Source organism: Triplophysa dalaica, chromosome 5, assembly GCF_015846415.1.
Source record: "Triplophysa dalaica isolate WHDGS20190420 chromosome 5, ASM1584641v1, whole genome shotgun sequence".
NCBI lineage: Eukaryota > Metazoa > Chordata > Actinopteri > Cypriniformes > Nemacheilidae > Triplophysa > Triplophysa dalaica.
Genome location: NC_079546.1, coordinates 24,760,901 through 24,780,495, shown reverse-complemented (window position 1 = coordinate 24,780,495; position 19,595 = coordinate 24,760,901). Strand labels below are relative to the sequence as shown.

Here is a 19,595-nt window from a genome sequence, read left to right as displayed (position 1 = left end):
CTATCTCATATATTAGTTTCACCTTTTAAGTTGCATTAGTGAAATAAATGAACTTTTGCTCGATATTCGAATTATTCGAGTTTCACCTGTAAATCACAACACTGCGCAAACTTCAATACTGGAAAATGGCCACTAGGTGGCGGAAAAACACCATGATAATTGGAGGACGTGTTGGCGGTGTCTATAGCAATTGATTGACAGCGCTCTGCACTCATTGTTTAAAAATGTTACAGAGTGGGACGCGAGGGTCTCGATCAAGAGAATAGAAATGGGATTAACACATTCCTGGTGAGTTGACTTTTAAAAGTCTCTCTCAGCACAGCGCAAATATAAAGGAAGTGATTGTTTGGCCTCGGTAGCGGAGGTATGCTGGGTTTGGATTCGTGGCGGAAGAAAGTAGTTCCCCATTTCCTTTAAAACCGGAGGGGTTTAAAGACACTCCGACGTTGTTTCTGGTTTATCTACACGCTTGGTTTCTCTCGTGTTTTACTGTTTGTACTGTTCATTCGTTCAAATTCCTTCATTCAAGGGCGCCGCAATGCTTGTTTACGCTGCAAAGCATTCTGGGAATTTGAGTGTGGGGAAATAAGAGGCGAACGCAGTAAATCATTGTTTGTGCACGTAGTCCAATGCACATTTGCGATATATAAATATATTTAGTAGTTCATTATATATACGTTGAATAAAAAGCGACTTGCTGACCTAACGTCTTTACTAGCACGGAGGTACTACAATTCCCAGAATGCTGCCGCGTAAACAAACATGGCGTCGCCCGTGCCTGAATTACAAACAACCCACAACACAACTTTAAGGTAAGAATCATTTGTTTTAGTGAATGTCGAAAATAAAAAAACACAAAGAGCACAACATGAACTATGAATCATTCTTGTGTTAGGTTATTGTACTTGTTTTTGTTAACTGTCATTGTCCCGTATATGGGAAACATAACGCGAAGTTTGCGTCAATATTGTGCGTTAATTTCTAATCGAATCACGACAAACTATATATTATTGGAAAGCTCTGAGACTCTTGAATACACATCTGATCAGTGTCTCGAATAATAATCTATTTCGGAAGAGAAGTTGATTCAGAAATGATAATTGATTCATAAATTAGTGTGCATCAAAAGTATAGTTTCATACAAATGTATTGTTTTATATTGTTTCTGTGCTTTTTTATTTTTCAATGTGTCTGTTAATTGGAAAATTAAAAAAATAATAAACAAAAAGCATCTCAATGTCTGTTGTGGTAAAATTTCAGACCAAGTGTTAAAACCAATGGAAGCCTATGGGCCCCCTAGTGGATTTTGGTGGTAGGGCGGCTAAAAAACTCACAGACCCCTCCAAAAATAATGTGCTGTATCATGACCAAACTTGATACAACACTTCGTGACCCTTTGTTCATTAGGTCCAAAGTCTGGTGAAACTGAGGCTCATGTGCACTCACTTGGTTTGGTAAAATTGTACAAAAAAAGTCACTTTAACAAAAATACAAGAATATGTACTATAAATTCATTTCACTTTATTTTAAATCTTGTTTGAAACTGACATGATTGATGAAGCCCCTCCCAATTTTCAAGAGCTTAAAAGGGTTTCAAATGGGTGAAAGTAACAAACTTTTTTTTCTGTCAAGATAAATATTTGTCGATGTTTAATGTTCAGTTATCTTTGATCAAACTACTGCCAGTAATACTGTAATGTCTACAGAAATGGTTAACAGTGTTTTTTAATTCATTTATTTAATAGCCGTAAGTCAGTCATAATTTGATCGGCCCTGGACTGATTCTGACTCGCTAATGTCTCCATTCACATGATCATTATATCAAGCTGCAGCTTCATTCACACATCTGAGGCCATCGCTGAGCTGGTGGAGAAGGCCATGGCCTTCTCTGTGATCTCTGCTTGATCTCTGTGAGCTCACTGAGGCCAAATCGACCAAACAGACTCCGCTCAACTACCTTAAGAGCCTGAAAAGGTTAGTATGTTGGATGTTTTTTTATATTTGGACACTTCATTGGGCTTAAAGGTTCTGTGTGTAAGTTTCAGAGGCCACTATTGGCGATGTAGGAAATTGCAACCTACAGCTCCGCTACCCCCTCTCCCTCCCATTAGAGAAGCTACGGTTGCCGTCACAGGACAAAAGGGTTCCGTAAGTGATAGCGGCCATTATCGGTGGTGTTGATAATTGCAATCTACGTCTCACAGTCGAACAACAGACTGAAGTTACAGACACAGGACAAAGATGTCGTCGTCTGAGACAGCTGAGAGTAACCTTTGCAAGACAAGTGGCAAGATTTATTTACAAAGAAAAATAAATAAATTAAATTTACTCTAATCGTTATAGTGAATATTATTGTTACTTTTTTAACATTGTGTCAGTGATTTATTCGCTTATTTTGCTTAGCATTTTTTGGCACGGTAACTTGGTTCGTAATTTACAGCATATTGAAACGGCTTGCTAATGCTAAAGGCGTGTAATCTAACGCGAAAGTCTAAGCAGACGTTTTTTCTCATCATCACAGAGTCAATCAGAGGACTTAAAACAGGTAGTAAGAGGGAGAGGAAGAGGGCGGAGAGGTAGGGGTGTTGGAGATGCAGGCAGGGCGAGGAGAGGCAGAGGAGCTAACGTTACCCGGGAGGACTGCACCAGAGAGGATGTGGAAGCTAAGCAGTATTATAATATAATTTACACCCGATTTATACAAATTATGATTGTAAACATGATTTCTAACTTGATTTCCACACGGCCATGCAACAAGGACTTATGATACAATTAAAGTGCTAAAAATTTACAAGGAAAAACGCTGCTTCACTTGATGATCAGCTCATCTATTAGCCAAAGCTATCAAAAAAACAGTTCACTTACATTGTGGAAATTAGACAAACTTACCGGTCCAGCAGAAAGCTGGCAACTTCGGCGTCGCTTAGCAAACCTGTTTCCTGCTTCAGTGCCTTCCTTTTTGAAAAGAACCACGCCGATGTTGTTGTGGCGAATCGGCCTTCCATCGCAGAAAGAAATCTCAGAGACAAGGGTTCCAGGTGCCAAGAGTTTAAACTTTATTTGCCCGGACAAACAAAGTGGGATATTCAGAGTTCATCTGAAGGGATCCAACGAATACATATCTGACTCCATCTTTTATACATTGTTTTCAAGTTGTTATCACAGTTTAAACCAATCATGTGTGCATGACATCGTCTTCTTCCAATCAGGTTTCATATGACATCACTTTTTCATTAGCCCGTCCCTCTGCCCTCATAGTTCCGGCCTACCCTATTAAGATTTAATGGTGGCGTGAACTCCTCAAAAACAGGCGCCTCTTCTCTTAACACTTTCCTGGGGGTTTCGGGGGCGATACATGATTTAACCATGTTCCTATCAAAGGTGAACTCATGGTTTAGCGATAATAAGCTTCCCGGTGTCCTTGGTGGTATGTTATTTACTTAAACTTCCCTACAAAAATGTGTGGGGTGTACGTCTTAGTTCTAAAAGATATATGGCGTGTGTGCAGATGTTCATCAGCTCATACTTATACATGAGGCCCAATATTGTTTCATAAGAATACATGAAACCTATAACTAACTAAATGTATTATTTTATATAAGATCCATACTTCCTGCTTCGCTACTGTTCGGACGCTCACGCTTACTGCTCCGCGCTTTGCTCTATCGCTTTGACATTTTATCCCCTATTTCTTCTTTTATTTTATCTCCTTTTATCACCTAATTTTAACTTTAGCAAATCAGCACAGTGCTCATACGTCAAAGTTTGGATTACTACAAAAACTGAGAATTCTTTTACCCGGCCAGCTTACATTCCGGGAAAGGAAAACACAACTGCCCAAAGGATAAGAGAAAATGCCTCTTCTGGAATCTACTTGCTGCACAAACTGCCACAGACTTTTACAAAGGATTGCAGTTCTTGAAACAAAGTTACTTACGAGACCACCAAACCAGACAGAGCACACAACGGAGCTTCGTCATGGACACCCTCAGCATACCGGTGAGTCCCATAAAACTAGTGCTCCTCGACAGGTAGAGAAACAAGCCGATCGACTTATTAATCGATGGCACAAACAGGGAGCGAGACCCAAAGGCACTCGAGACATCAGACTGTCACGAGCATCACATATTACTGCAGTAGCATCCTCTACCCCAGATACAGCTCTGACAAGGATTGCAAACACTAGTCTCCTACCACCGCCTATACATCTTCAGAACAGATTTGAAGTGCTAATGAATGTAAATGAGGAATCCCCAAACGTGATGAATGTGATCGAACACAGACTGAATGGGCCAGTAGCTAACACTGATGCTAACTGGCGCTCAAGGTTGAGCAGACACCGGCACTCCGCTCAGAGAGCAGCAGATCCCAGGACTCTGATAGTGGGGGACTCCATAATCAGAAACATTAGCGGCAGGGATACAACTACGTGCTGCCTTCCACAAGCAACAACTTCTGATGTTAACAGGGAACTTCAGAATATTCTGATGAAACATAAGACTGCAAATCAACTCATCATTCATGTGGGGAAGAATGATATTCATAAAGAGCAGTCAGAACTCCTTAAGAAGGATTTCAATGAACTTTTTGAAACACTTGAAAGACTGAAAGTTCAAACATTCATCAGTGGACCTCTCCCAGCAAGAGGAACAAACAGGTTTTCACGGTTACTTGGGCTAAATACGTGGCTGCAAAAAACCTGCAATATAAAAGGAGTGAACTTCATTGACAATTTCAATCTTTTCTGGAGTCAGAGACAACTCTTTCATCGGGATGGGCATCACCCAAACAAACTTGGTTCAATGGTGTTAAAGGATAATATTTACTTCTCCCTCAATCATCCTTCTGCAGTTTGTGCCAATCCACTCAATCTGAACGGCACACACACATCTGGACACAGTATGAATGACCATGGGACTTCACTTCAGCAGCAAAATGGACATGATAACACCACTCCGCCACAACAACCTCTGCTCATGGACACAATCTCAGCTGAGCCCTGCCCACAGAGCTCATCACAGACAGACATATCAGAACTGCTTGAAGATTCAGCACCCAAGGACGACTTCCTGGAAAACAGCCAGGGAAGCCAGGACAGCATATCACAACCTCCGATAACAGCAGAGCAACGGGACCTTTCACCAGACACCTTTTCCCTCTCACCAGCCTCGCCCCTTCTGTGCTTCTCACAGAAAATGGAAGAACTGGTGTATGCTGGAACCAGACTATCCCACTCTTTTGCTGCAAGCCCCCAGATAACAACCAAAAAAAGACAGGCTCCATTACCACCGACTTCGAAGCCTGCAGCAAAGCTTGCGGGCCCAGCTCGCCCTACCGCTCCTGTGAGAATTCTTCGGCCTCTGCCACAACGCCAGGCCCCACACCTTCCTTCATCTGCTCGAGGTGAACCGAAAACAACTGATACCAGCTCTCAGTGATGTATGTCGGGTCCCCGTTTTGATAACAGTAACTTTCTCAAATGTTTACAGAACAAGCGGGAACCCAGTGTGCCTGCATCTTCCTCTATTGCTGTTCTATTACAAGATAGAAAGTCTAAGGCCTTCAATAGCCGTACTGCAAACCTAACTAACCTGGTGCCTATTACACGTCGAACTAATATTGCTGTGGGGATAAGTAAGACTGTTAAGTTAGCACTCCTTAACATCCGCTCACTTAAAAATAAATCACTTCTAGTCAACGACTTAATAACCACAAACAATCTGGATTTTATGCTTCTGAATGAAACCTGGCTAGAAGACAGCTGCAGTGCAACAATCCTAAATGAAGCAGCCCCCCCTAACTTTACTTTTATGAGTGTTTGCAGAGCTGCTAAGAGAGGTGGGGGTCTAGCTGCTCTTTTTAAAGATATCTATCAATGTAAGCAAAAATCATCTGGGAATTATTTGTCTTTCGAATATCTGGGTATTGTGTTAAAAGCTGCTCCACGCATTTTACTTATCATTATTTACAGGCCTCCAAAATACTCTCCAGCCTTTGCTGAGGACTTTACAGAACTGTTATCGACAATTACCTCAGAGTTTAACTGTTTTGCCATTGCTGGAGATTTTAACATCCACTTAGATAATGCAGAAACCAATATGGCAAAAGAAATCAATACTGTTTTAAAAACTTTTGATCTTACTCCGCATGTACATGCACCCACACACAATCGTGGGCACACTCTAGATTTACTTATCAGTAAGGGTCTAAACATTTCATCGATTGTTATCAAGGATTTAGCACTGTCTGATCATTTCTGTATTTTCTTTGATATATTGATCTCTCCTGCCACTGAAGCTAGGTCTGTGTCTGTCAAGAAGAGATGCTTAAATGAGAACACTAGTGTACTATTTATGAAGGCTATATCCTTAACACCAAGCATATCTGCAGACTCTGTTGATTTTCTCCTTGATTCCTTTAACTCAAAAGTTAAAACTGTAATTGATGATATTGCTCCTGTGAAAGTCAGGAAGAAGAGTGGCAGACAAAAAGCACCTTGGAGAAACTCAACAGCAGTGCAAAATATGAAAAGACAATGCAGAAAAGCAGAACGCATATGGCGGAAGACAAAACTTGTAGTCCATTATAACATCTACAAAGACAGCCTACATGCTTTTAATATGGAACTAGGCAAAGCTAGACAGACTTTCTTCTCAAATATTATAAACAGTAATTTAAACAACACACGCACTCTTTTTGCTACTGTAGAGAGACTGACAAACCCGCCAAACCAGATTCCCAGTGAAATGCTCTCAGACAACAAGTGCAGTGAGTTTGCTTCTTTCTTCTGTGAGAAAATCAATAATATCAGAAAGGTGATCAGCACATCCTTGAGTTGCCCTGGGGTTAGACAGATAATCAAACCACCTGAGAAAGTTGTTACTATGTCTGACTTCAAAGAAATTGATGGCACAATTTTGGAAGAAACCGTACAACACCTTAAAACATCAACCTGTTCTCTTGACACCCTTCCCACATCATTTTTCAAAAGTGTGTTAAACAGCTTAGAAGCAGATCTTCTAAAAGTGGTAAATGCCTCACTTCTCTCTGGGAGTTTTCCAAAATCCCTGTAAACTGCAGTTGTAAAGCCCCTCCTGAAAAAGAACAATCTGGATAAGACCATATTAAGCAGCTATAGACCGATCTCAAATCTTCCTTTCATAGGCAAGATCATTGAAAAAGTTGTCTTCAATCAGCTGAATAAATTCTTATGCGCGAATGGATACTTTGACAATTTTCAATCTGGTTTCCGACCGCATCACAGCACAGAGACAGCGCTCATAAAGATAATAAACGATATTCGCTTAAATACTGATTCAGGCAAATTATCAGTGCTGATACTACTCGACCTCAGTGCTGCATTTGACACTGTCGATCATAACATACTTCTTGACAGGCTGGAAAACTGGGTGGGGCTTTCTGGGATAGTCCTAAAATGGTTCAGGTCATACTTAGATGGGAGAGGTTATTATGTGAGTATAGGAGATCATAAGTCTGAGTGGACATCCATGACATGCGGAGTCCCTCAAGGCTCAATTCTTGCGCCAATCCTGTTCAACCTGTATATGCTCCCAATGAGCCAAATAATGAGAAAGAACAAAATTGCTTACCACAGCTATGCAGACGACACACAGATCTACTTAGCTCTATCGCCTAACGATTACAGCCCCATTGACTCCCTGTGCCAATGCATCGATGAAGTCAACAATTGGATGTGTCAAAACTTTCTTCAATTAAACAAAGACAAAACTGAAGCAATTGCATTTGGAAACAAAGATGAAGTTCTCAAGGTGAACGCATACCTTCACTCTAGGGGTCAAACAATTAAAAATCAAGTCAGGAATCTTGGTGTGACACTAGAGTCAGACCTTAGTTTCAGTAGTCATGTCAAAGCAATAACCAAATCAGCATACTACCATCTGAAAAATATTGCAAGAATTAGATGCTTTGTTTCCAGACAAGACTTAGAGAAACTTGTTCATGCTTTCATCACCAGCAGGGTGGATTACTGTAACGGACTCCTCACTGGCCTTTCCAAAAAGACCATTAGACAGTTGCAGCTCATACAGAACGCTGCCGCCAGGATTCTGAGCAGAACTAGAAAATATGAACATATCACACCAGTCCTCAGGTCTTTACACTGGCTCCCAGTTAAATTTAGGATTGATTTTAAAGTATTATTACTGGTATATAAATCATTCAATGGCCTAGGACCTCAATACATTGCAGATATGCTCAATGAATATAAACCCAACAGATCACTCAGATCACTAGGATCATATCAGCTAGAAATACCAAGGGTTCACTCAAAGCATGGCGAATCTGCTTTTAGCTATTATGCCAGCCGCAGCTGGAACCAGCTTCCAGAGGAGATCAGATGTGCTCCTACAATAGTCACTTTCAAATCCAGACTCAAAACGCATCTGTTTAGCTATGCATTTAATGAATGAGCACTGTTGCCAATGTTCGTCCGACTGTCTGTACTGTACTGTATTTTACTTTTATAAACTGTTTTAATTACTCTTATTTCTTTTTATTATTTTAATTTCTTCTATGTAAAGCACTTTGAATTGCCACTGTGTATGAAATGTGCTATATAAATAAAATTGCCTTGCCTTGCCTTGCCTTGCCTTGCCTAAGAAAACTCACACTATAATAGAAAAACCACCATAATGTTTATTCGGGTTTTCTGCCGTTTTTTGTCTCGACTTGGCCTTGCTGCATCGCATTTTCTATTTTTTGACGACACAGATTGACGCTCTGTCGGCTCGTGTGCAGAGTATGTGTGGTCCGCCATTAGCGCAAATTTCACTTCTTACAGCAACAAAGAACCGTTTCTATTTCTAATAAAAAACACGACAAGTAAATTTTGATATTGTTCTTCCACTTCTTCTGCTTATCCTTCTATGTAGTGGCTTTACAAGCTGCCGCCTAAACACAGCCGAAGAAGAAGAACATAGTCCCGTGCATCCTTCGTTTTACAAAACGCGCTCAGTTTGTCCGCGTAGTGCTTCTATAGAAACATGGCCGTGCAATTTGATAAATTACATGTAAGGGTGTGCCCGCGGTGTATATACATAAAATGGCTCATTGAAAGGAAATATAACCATTTCGGTTCATTTTTTAACGTATTTCTTCACCACTCACAACATAGTTTTGTATTATATTGGAGAGGTGAGGTGTCACAGTCCCAACATCTCGACACAGGTGTTTCTCAGGTCTCAGTGCTTGGTCCCTTGCTATTCTCTGTATACATGTCATGCCTAGGCTCTGTCATCCGGAAACATGGCTTTTCCTATCACTGCTATGCGGATGATACACAACTCTACCTTTCTTTTCGCCCAGACGAAAAGATTCTGCACGCACCTCAGCTTGCCTAGCCGACATCTCGCTCTGGATGAACAGCTGCTTTGTAACAATGAAAATTGAAAAAAGCGCTATATAAATAAAGTTGAGTTGAGTTGAGTTGAACGGCCATCACCTACAGCTGAACCTTTCAAAAACAGAACCGCTTGCAATCCCGGCCGATAAAAAGACTCATCACAGCCTCTCCATTCAACTGGGCTCATCAACCATCACACCTTCCAGAAAGGCAAGAAACCTGGGAGTGGTGATCGATGATCAGCTCTACTTCACAGATCAAGTTGCCAGCACCGCCCGGTCCTGTTGATTCATCCTCTACAATATTAGGAAAATTAGACCCTTCCTATCAGAGCATGCTACGCAAGTCCTAGTACAGGCTCTGGTCCTGTCCAGACTGGACTACTGCAATGCACTACTGGGAGGACTTCCAGCTTGCACAACCAAACCTCTACAGATGATCCAGAATGCTGCTGCAAGAGTTATCTTTAATGAACCAAAGAGAGCACACGTCACTCCTCTACTCATTAAGCTACATTGGCTCCCAATAGTCGCTCGCATCAAATTCAAGACTCTGCTCCTGGCCTACAAGACCACCACTGGTTCGGCACCACCTTATCTTCACTCGCTACTGCAGACATATGTACCCGCCAGATCCCTACCCTCTGCAAACGAACAGCTTCTTGTGGTCCCATCCCAAAAAGGTATAAAATCTCCTACTAGAAACGTCTGAAAACACATCTCTTTCCTCAACATCTGACTGATCTGTTCTAACTCTATTTTCTTCTCTACTCTAATTATTGTGTATACTGTGTTAGGTTATATGAGACCAGTCTTCTTTTTTGATTGCACTTATGCTTTTGTTGTACTTATGCTGTCCCAATTGCTTCCATTGCCTACCCCACCTGTAAGTCGCTTTGGATAAAAGCGTCTGCTAAATGACTAAATGTAAATGTTATAGATTACATTTGGTAAATAAATCCTTCAAAATGCTACAAACTGTACCTTTAAATGCGTGTCATGACTTAAACGCTTGTCATTCTTTCTCCAGTACCACACGGTCAACACCGACCTCATGCAGAGCAAAGAGCTGCCGTACATCGGGTCTCTGCAGAAAAGCTGCGCGAAATTGGTCAGCAAGGAAATCGTCCAGAAGAGGTAAGTGTGTGAAGACCGAGTGTTAAGACCTGCGACTCTTCCAGCGCGACTCCACCGAGCTAAGACACCGGCAAGGCACATCAGTTTATTTAAAAGGGTGAATTTTTTTTTTTCTAGTTTTACACAAATGTAATATAAAACATAGGGCTCCACATAATGTGTCTGGGAAGTTTCAGCTCATAATACACCACAGATCTTTTAATTTACCATGCGCTACATTCCCAATTTTGCATGTGAGGAGGAACGCGCTGTTTTGGTGTGTGTGTCTCTTTAAGTGCAAGTGAGCTGCTAGTCTCTGCCCCCTTTTCAGCAGAAAACGTGCTGTGAGCCTGTGCTTCCAGCGAACACATTCGGGAGAGAGAACCTTTACTTTAATATACTTAAAATGTAGGTAATTATACAATTATCATTTATTTAGCACCTTTGTCAGAATATTTTACGAGTTTTATTAATTCTTATATTTTTATAATAAGATATCTGCTGCTATATTTGCTCTTTGGGTTATGCAAGCAAACAAAATTCAACCTTAGTCAATATTTATCCTTCATTTTGTATTAGCTGCTAGTGCAGTTGTAACTGCAACACTACAACTAACGATAGAAGCCAGCAAGATGCAGAGGGAGACCAGGGAGACCGACATTATGATGTTTACAAGCCCAAAACATTTGAGACTGTTTGCTTACACATTTAGTTTGATTTGATTTGTTCCAATTTATTCTTAGAGCAAAAGGTGGGGACAGTGCAATATGTTGAAGTATGTGTTATTCAATATGTGCATTATGTTTTTATGTTTAAAGCATGAGGAAGGGTTTGGGACAGAACCAAACTCTGAATCTGATATTGACTCAGATGAATTTGAAGTGAAATAATGATGAATATATTTTATATCATATCACCGTTATTGAATAAAGTATACTGTGGTATATTGATACTAAATTATTGTCCGGCCCTATAGCTAAACCAAACCTGCTGTTTTCCCTTTTGGTTAGATTCTACATCAGATTAAACAGCACAAACCAAAAATACAGACTACTGTACAATCTGCAGTGTTATTTTTATGGCAACATAATATTTCAACTTACCTTAATTTTATGGAAATTCGGTGTTGGTCGGAAGAAAAATGCACTTCACCTCCAAGTCACAGCCAGCTTGCTTTCCGATTCTGAATGGACAGTTAACGTTTTGAGCGTGAAACATGGCCTTTGCCTACAGGCCCCAGAGATGTCCGAACTGCCTGACCAAATTACAGTTTAATACAGTAAAATTCGTAAATTAAGGATATGTGAGAGAATTAACAAACGATTTAACTACTTCGCTGGCTTCATTATGAATGAGCCTAATTAGGTGTTGTTGTGCATAACAGGCAGTGTGGTGGAGACTACTGAAAATCTGTAGTCAAGTACAATTAAGTGCATTGCTAAAATATTACTCAATTACGAGTAAAAGTACCGGTGTTAGAGAAATACTCAGGTAAAAGTACAGTTTGTAAAAAAAGACAAAAATATTCAGAGTATTAGTTACTTTTAACCACTGATGTCACCGTCACTTCTCCAGACTAGGGCTGGAAATTGTGTGTTTTCCTTTACCAGAAGTTAACATGCCAACAATCTATTATTCATTAATAATTGATAAGATGCAAAACAAGTGTTTTTCCCTCATATTTTTCTCATTTAAGTTTTTATTTCCTTATTAAGCAAATGTCTCCGACAGACAAAAAACTAAATTTTGAGGAGCCACAACTATTGATTAAATATCCATGAATACATTTTTAACTGGTTAAATTCTTCATTCAGAATGAAAGATCAATAACGTCCTTTTTTTGTTTTGTTTTGTTTTCCGTCCTCACGACCCGGTTTTCATCGGCTTGTTTGCTATCAAATCACCTTACTAGCTACAAAAATGCAGATAAATGGTTTGGATATAGATCAGTAATCATCTATGATTTTAAAAGTAATTTAGTAGATTACATGGATTAATGAATATTACAAGTAAAAGTAAAGGCTTGAAAATCTACTCATAAAAGTACAAGTACCCCCAAAAACTACTTACAGTAATCTGAGTATTTGTAATTAATGACTTCCACCTGAGATACCAGAAACCACTCCCCAAGCGGGTCTTGAATCTGGGTATCCGGCGTGGTAGATGGCTGTGCAAACTGACCAAACGCCAATAGCAAAATGGGTCCTATGAGGCATCAGGGAGGCATTTACCCAACATTCTACAGGCAACTATATGTTATAAGCAACTTATGTTAAGTTAGCAAAATATTCATACAATAGAAATATTGTAAATATTCAAATGACAGCAGTAGCAATGCTGTCTCCTTTACACTTATCCCCATAAATCTGTCCCAATCTGGGTCACTGCACCAATGAAAGTGTTTATGTGAATGCTCCATGCACTGTCGGAAGGCTTTCTGAAGCTTTATTCTTTTACTTAAATTGAAAGGGCCTCTGTCCTTACCCGCCTACGTCTTTAACTACCTCAGCCGCTCCCTTTACCGTCTTAAACCATAAACCATGTATATGTCAATGCATCCTGAAGATCTTCAGATAGCCTAACCAAACAGATCTACTGTACCTCTTACAGCCAACACATCAGTCATTGTTGGTGTATGAGCTACACCTTGATAGAAACACATGCTACTCCTTGGTCCAAGGACATCTAACAAAACAGAAGTGGCAGACAGATTGATGATGAGGCCTCCTGAAAGTCCTTTTTTTCTTTTTTCCACTTGTTCTGTCCAGCATCGAAGCAAGCAGAATGATGCTCTGTCTGCCATGTTGTGACGAGCAGATTTTGCTTTGCCAAGAGGAGCTTGAATGATAAGGCTCCCCTTGATATCCTAAGTTAAGCTTATTTTATTTATTTTTGATGCTTGTTTGTAGATGAGCATTACAAATATTGCTGGACCTGAACCAATCACCCAAACCCATGTCCACTTGGCCCATAAATATGCCATTCAAGACCCATATATGTGTTCCCAGTTCAAACCCATGCCCACTTGGCCCATAAATATTCTATGCAGGACCCATATGTGCATTCCCAGTTCAAACCCATGCCCACTTGGCCCATAAAAATTCTATGCAGGACCCATATGTGCATTCCCATTTCAAACCCATGTCCACTTGGCCCATAAATATGCCATTCAAGACCCATATATGTGTTCCCAGTTCAAACCCATGCCCACTTGGCCCATAAAAATTCTATGCAGGACCCATATGTGCATTCCCAGTTCAAACCCATGTCCACTTGGCCCATAAATATGCCATTCAAGACCCATATATGTGTTCCCAGTTCAAACCCATGCCCACTTGGCCCATAAAAATTCTATGCAGGACCCATATGTGTATTCCCAGTTCAAACCCATGTCCACTTGGCCCATAAATATGCCATTCAAGACCCATATATGTGTTCCCAGATCAAACCCATGCCCACTTGGCCCATAAATATGCCAGTCAAGACCCATATATGTGTTCCCAGATCAAACCCATGCCCACTTGGCCCATGCCTGTCCCTTAGGGGGCCCATGTAATCAGCTCATATTGGCTTCCTATGTGGGACTTGTACTACAAAACCTTCATGGGACCCGTTGATTTCACCCAGCCACAGCCCGTGCCCACACAGTATCCATGGAACCCGTAGTTAACCCATCTGGGCCCCACGTGTCATTGCTGTCTGGGCAGACACGTTGACGAGTGCACCTAGAAAGAAAGACAGATTAAACTCATTAAGCTGTGTGCCCATAAAGAAACAATGAATTCGAACACCGGTTATTTTGCAGAAGTAGTGTAGTGTAGTAGGAATATGAGTACATTATATTCATGCGCGAGCTAGCATTTTTCATTTTCTTTCGCACACCCCTGCTGAAAAAAACCCCAATACAAACCATACTAATGGTGGCCATCAAAATACCATTATGGACAATTTACAAATGGACAATTACATTTTCGCTTTAAATATTCGAGCGTGCTAAGACCGCGTTTGTGTGTGTGCAAATCCCTCAGTGGCCCTTCACTGGCACCTGGCGGCAGACTTTAGAACGGACGAGACAAGGGGGTGCCTCTCTCTTCCACCACGACTCGTCTATATTTGGCAACATCCTAGTAATGACGACCTGGAATCTATAATGTATTTTCGCAGCATAGCACGGTATAAGCATATTTACACGTTGCAAGAATTACTGATAACTTCGTCATATATTTACTTAAAAAAAGAATTCTTTGTATCATGCAGATCATAGACATTTAACTATGCTATTTAAGTTTAAACTGAAGAAACCAAACTGGCACTGTGTAAAATTAATATGTTTTTTTGTTTATGTTTTTTGTCCCCATTTGAATATTTATAATTTTAAAGACCTGTAAAATATTCACCACACTGGTCTAAAAATATCCTTCATTGGGATCTATGGACCACTTTGAAAAGTATAACCACCCCAGGTCCAGCAGAACTTCCCGTTTCAGTTTTTATCAAGTGTTTGGAGCAAAATACAACAAAAACAAAAACAGGAGCCTTTATTAAATTTATACTGTTCAAATAATTATTATCTTCTTTTCCAGCATCACTTGGTGTCAGAATATTGTACTGTAAGTGATAAATACAAATGTCAATGTGCATTTAATATTTGACATGTTCATCATATACATAGCATTTAATTAAAGGTCACTGATGAAACTAAATGTGAGATGTCTGTTAGAACTCAGTCATGTTTGCTCTTTGTCTGCCTTTTTTGGGTTAACATCAGCTATACAAGACCCAAAGGCTCTTTTAAGAGCCCCGACCAGAGCATCTTTGGCTTTGTAAGTATACATTTTGACTGTCAGATACCTCCTCTGTATATGGGTTCAAGGTTATAAAGCCTGTTAGTCATCGGTGATATAGACATAATTCTTCATATTTAAACATTCTACATCAAAATTTTGAGTTTTTGATTGTGGATTATGCAGAAGAGGCCTCCCTACCCTTCTTCTGCATTTCACAATACAGAAACTCAGTCACGTGATGTCAGGTGCAAACACCCTATTTGTTTCTGATCTTAAAGTGATTCTGGATAACAATGCAAGCTTCTTACCTTGCCAATCATAAACTGTGTCATATTGTGTTTAGCTTTTGCATATTCATGACAATATGTCAATAATAATTTTGAATTAATAATCTCAATTTTACAGACTTATCTAGCTGTCAGACACGTGTGTGCTTAAATTGATTTAATTTAGATCATTCTTAATTTGATCACATATTACATAAAAAATATATTTTTATAATTTGCAGCACAACTGCAACATTTGCCAAAGACTGTACTGTCATGTTAACAATTGCAAGTAATATTTGATCTACTCTTTTGTTTTTTAGATCTTCACTGTTGTTTCCACAATTTTCGGACACTTTCCATTTCAAGGTAAATACTATTCTTCGGGTTCACTTAAATGTGCTCTTATTATTTTTTATCATTCATGTAGTCATCTTGGTTACATTTTTGATGGGATAACTCTCTGAAAAAGGCTATGTCCAAAGACTATGAAACACAAGAAAGGTTGTTTTTATCCTTTTACATTTTTGTAGCCTTAGGAATGGTATTTAATATTGAGCAAAAGACCATAGAATCCCCTTTAGCTAACTAAACGGAGAAAGACAAACGTACAATTTACATTTCTCTTTATAAAGATTTACTTTGTTCATTTAGTTTATGTAAATGTGTTTTGAGGACAATCACTGACCATCCCCAGTCAACAGCCAGAGTCTCCAAAGGCTGTCAGCCATCAAAAAAATATCCAGACCAGGAACTTGCAAAAAATACATACATACAATGTTATAAATATAAGACATAAAATTTCTCCTGAGTTTATAATAAAATCTCAGTTGAGCAGAATAATGAACACACAAATAAGTAAAAAATGGCATCAAAAGCTGACAAATTAAAAAGTCTTGAACCATAAAACATCATCGTTTGTGTCATGCCACTAAGCTAAATTTGGAAGTTGATAACCCGGACACATGTATGGGTATGTTGAAAAAGGTACAATTTACTCATCGCAAGCATTCCCCCGCCGGACACAAAGAACTCAAATCATCAAATCTCAAAAAAACATCGTTCTTTTGTGGTACAAGTGTAGTAACCATGTTTTTTTGGTGCAATGATTACTTATAACAAAACCATGGTTTAACAACAGTAACCATCATTTACTATGGGTTTTACAAAGAACATGGTTTTCAAAACCATGTTTATTTTGTGATCATTGTTTTACTACAATGACCAAAGTAAAACTATCGTCAATTTTCATAGGAGAACGATGTTTGAATAACGGAGTTCTACGTTAATTATGAAGCAATCAATTGGAAAAACAAAAATCTAACATTACCACAGTTTACAGTAAGTGGACGCGGCTCATGTGTATGGATGTACTTTTGCAATGCTGATCGTAACTTAGGTTTTGTTCTTCTTAAAGCAGCTGCACTTTCCGAATGTATGTTACATTTATAAAACGGCTGCACTTTTTAATGTATTTTTAATGTTACTAAAAACACTACAGCATTCACAGTAACGTACATTAAAATAAGAAAGCAGAAAATGCTCACCTGTCACCAGTCAACTTATATCCGAAAAGCACTGGAACCAAGGAGCTGTCATGCCACCCATCCAAACACTGACTTGTGGGTGTGTTGGAGGCCTCTTCTTCGTTGTTGTTTTTTTGCGCATAACATCCTATATTCAAAGCGCAGGTGGCGCTGTACGTTGCTGCCATAACAAATGTTTTAAGGCACATGGACATCCGAACAAACCCTAACATTAAAAACCAGCAAAAACTGATCACAATAATGAAAGTTTGTTGAAATTGTAAAAAAAAATCAACTGTAATTAAAGGACCAAAAGTGACAGTGTACTTTCGGTGATAAATGATTCGGTGAAATTAATATTGACAAATCAACAGTGTTTTACATTGATTCATTGGTTTCTTGCTGTCAGGGAACACTGTGGTGTCACTAGTTCACCGAATGAAACAAAAACGATTATATTACTGAAACACATATCTATAAATAGTAAATTTAGAAAATCTGAAAATAATTTCGGATGACTCAACCCACTCTTCAAGTGATGTGAACCTTTCTGATCAGCTGGACCCTATCTGTGGATATTGCTCTGAGACCCTGCATCAGCACATGTCCCAAATAGGTTACCTTAGATTGAACCCATTGCAGATTTTCTTTCAAGGCTTTAAAACCTGTTTCGGCAAGTACATTGCAAACAATTATAGATGCTTTTTCACAGTCCTCATCCGTCTCCCCCGACACGAGTATGTCATCTGCAAACTGAAGCACACACACTGTTGAAGGCAAATCAGTCATTTTGGCCAAAGTTCTGTGCACTGCTGCAGAAAAGACAGCGGGTGAGTCTACATAGCCCTGTGCAAGGCGTTTCCATGAATATTGCTGCCACTTAAATGTAAAAGCTAACAAAGGCTGAGTATCTGGGTGTACAGGTACAGAGAAAAAGGCTGCACACAAATCTATTACTGTGAAATACTTGTGCGAATGTGGCACTGAATTCATAACAGTCAAAACATCAGGCACAATTGGTGCGAGTGGTATGATTAACTGATTAACTGCCCTTAAATCTTGAGTTAATCTCCAAGTTTTCCCATCAGCTTTCATAACAGGATTAATTGGTGTGTTATATGGTGAGTGTGTTTGTTCGAGGACACCCTGCTTGACAAAGTTTTCAATCACATGTTGAATGCCTTGTTCCTTATCTTTAGACAAAGGGTATTGTTTAATGTAGACAGGCTTGTTTGTTTTAAGTTTAGCCCTGTAAGGTTCCATGTCAATGAAACCAGTTTCATCCCTGAACTGAGACCATAACAAAGGGTTAATCATGGAGTCTACCCGTGTAGACATGCTGCCACCGGAGACAGGTACCCTTGATCTTATCACTCCAGTTGTAGGCAGAGGATTGACGGATGCCTGTAAACTAGACAGAAAAGAAAAAACAGCCTTGTTATCAGTAAACTTAATATCCATGCCTAATTTATGCATCATATCACGACCTAAAAGATTTAGGGGAGCACCCGTGTTCTCATGTTTGCTCTGTGGTGTGTGCTGTTGTGTGTGCGTCTCCCCAGAAATCGGCTTGCGCAACTGTCTGCACTCTCGTTTGTAATGGCCTCTCCTACGCAATGAAAGCAGATTATTTCTGACTTCTTCCTTTGGCTAGGATGCGGCAATTGCGGATTTACAGACGTTTGTTCAATGTACCTTTTTCCTGGATAGACTATAAACATGGCATTCTCTAAAGCCATATCATGCAAGTTTGAAGTCGTTATTCTGATCAATTGCGCTCTGATCAGAGTGCTAAAAAACAGAGGCTTTATGTCATTATTTAATGGCAATTTAGAATCTTCGATCAATTCTTTCTTAAAACACACAAAAAATTGAGCAGCTGAGTCTCTCTTGCTGCCTGTTTCAAAAGATAAGACCTGTTGACTCCCTAGACATTTATCAAGAAACACTCTTATCTGTCTAAAAAAATATTTCAACATCTGTAAAAGTTTCCCAAACAACGCATGTGGGTTTGCCCCCGTATCGCTGTTTGTGATTTTATCATTTTCAGTTGATAATTGTGGGATAATCTAACTTTTACAGATTCCTTCAATATCAGACATTCTTAACGGTCTAACATTTAGTGTGTTTCCAGCGCGTACCCAAACCATTGAATTTTGAGGGTTTGTACTTATGTCAGGTTTATTATCAATTAATTTATTTTTGGTTTCATGTCTTTTGGTTTTATCGACAGTGATGGTGCAGAGGGAGAAGTCTGTTTTTGGCAAGGGTTTGTGTATCCCGGCGGCTTTTCTGATGGCCACCGGTTTTGATTTGCATACGCAATAATTTTTTATTTTTCCGGACCTTGGTCCCAAACCTTTTTCATGTCTTTCCATACTGCAAAAACTTTATTCATGTATGAATAATCCCATGTTGGGTCTCCCCAACCTCCATGTGACATGCCCTTTGCCAATAACATACACTCATCAGAAAATGAACCTTAAATGGATAGGGAATATCAATTTTCGGTTTTATTC

General features: G+C 39.5%; 1 protein-coding gene across 16 annotated transcripts in view; it reads left to right on the top strand.

Moving 5' to 3' along the window:
• Nucleotides 1-567: 567 nt before the first annotated feature.
• LOC130420480 (proteoglycan 4-like) overlaps nucleotides 568-19,595 on the top strand; it is a 32,843-nt gene continuing 13,815 nt past the window's right edge. For 13 of the 16 annotated variants that reach the window (XM_056747777.1, XM_056747774.1, XM_056747772.1 and 10 more), the window contains exons 1-3: nucleotides 568-812; nucleotides 1,827-1,974; nucleotides 10,412-15,919. The gene's annotated coding sequence lies outside the window, so the exon portion shown is untranslated. The remainder of the gene's footprint in view (nucleotides 813-1,826; nucleotides 1,975-10,411; nucleotides 15,920-19,595) is intronic. The other 3 variants (XM_056747778.1, XM_056747773.1, XM_056747776.1) reach the window with 2 other exon arrangements.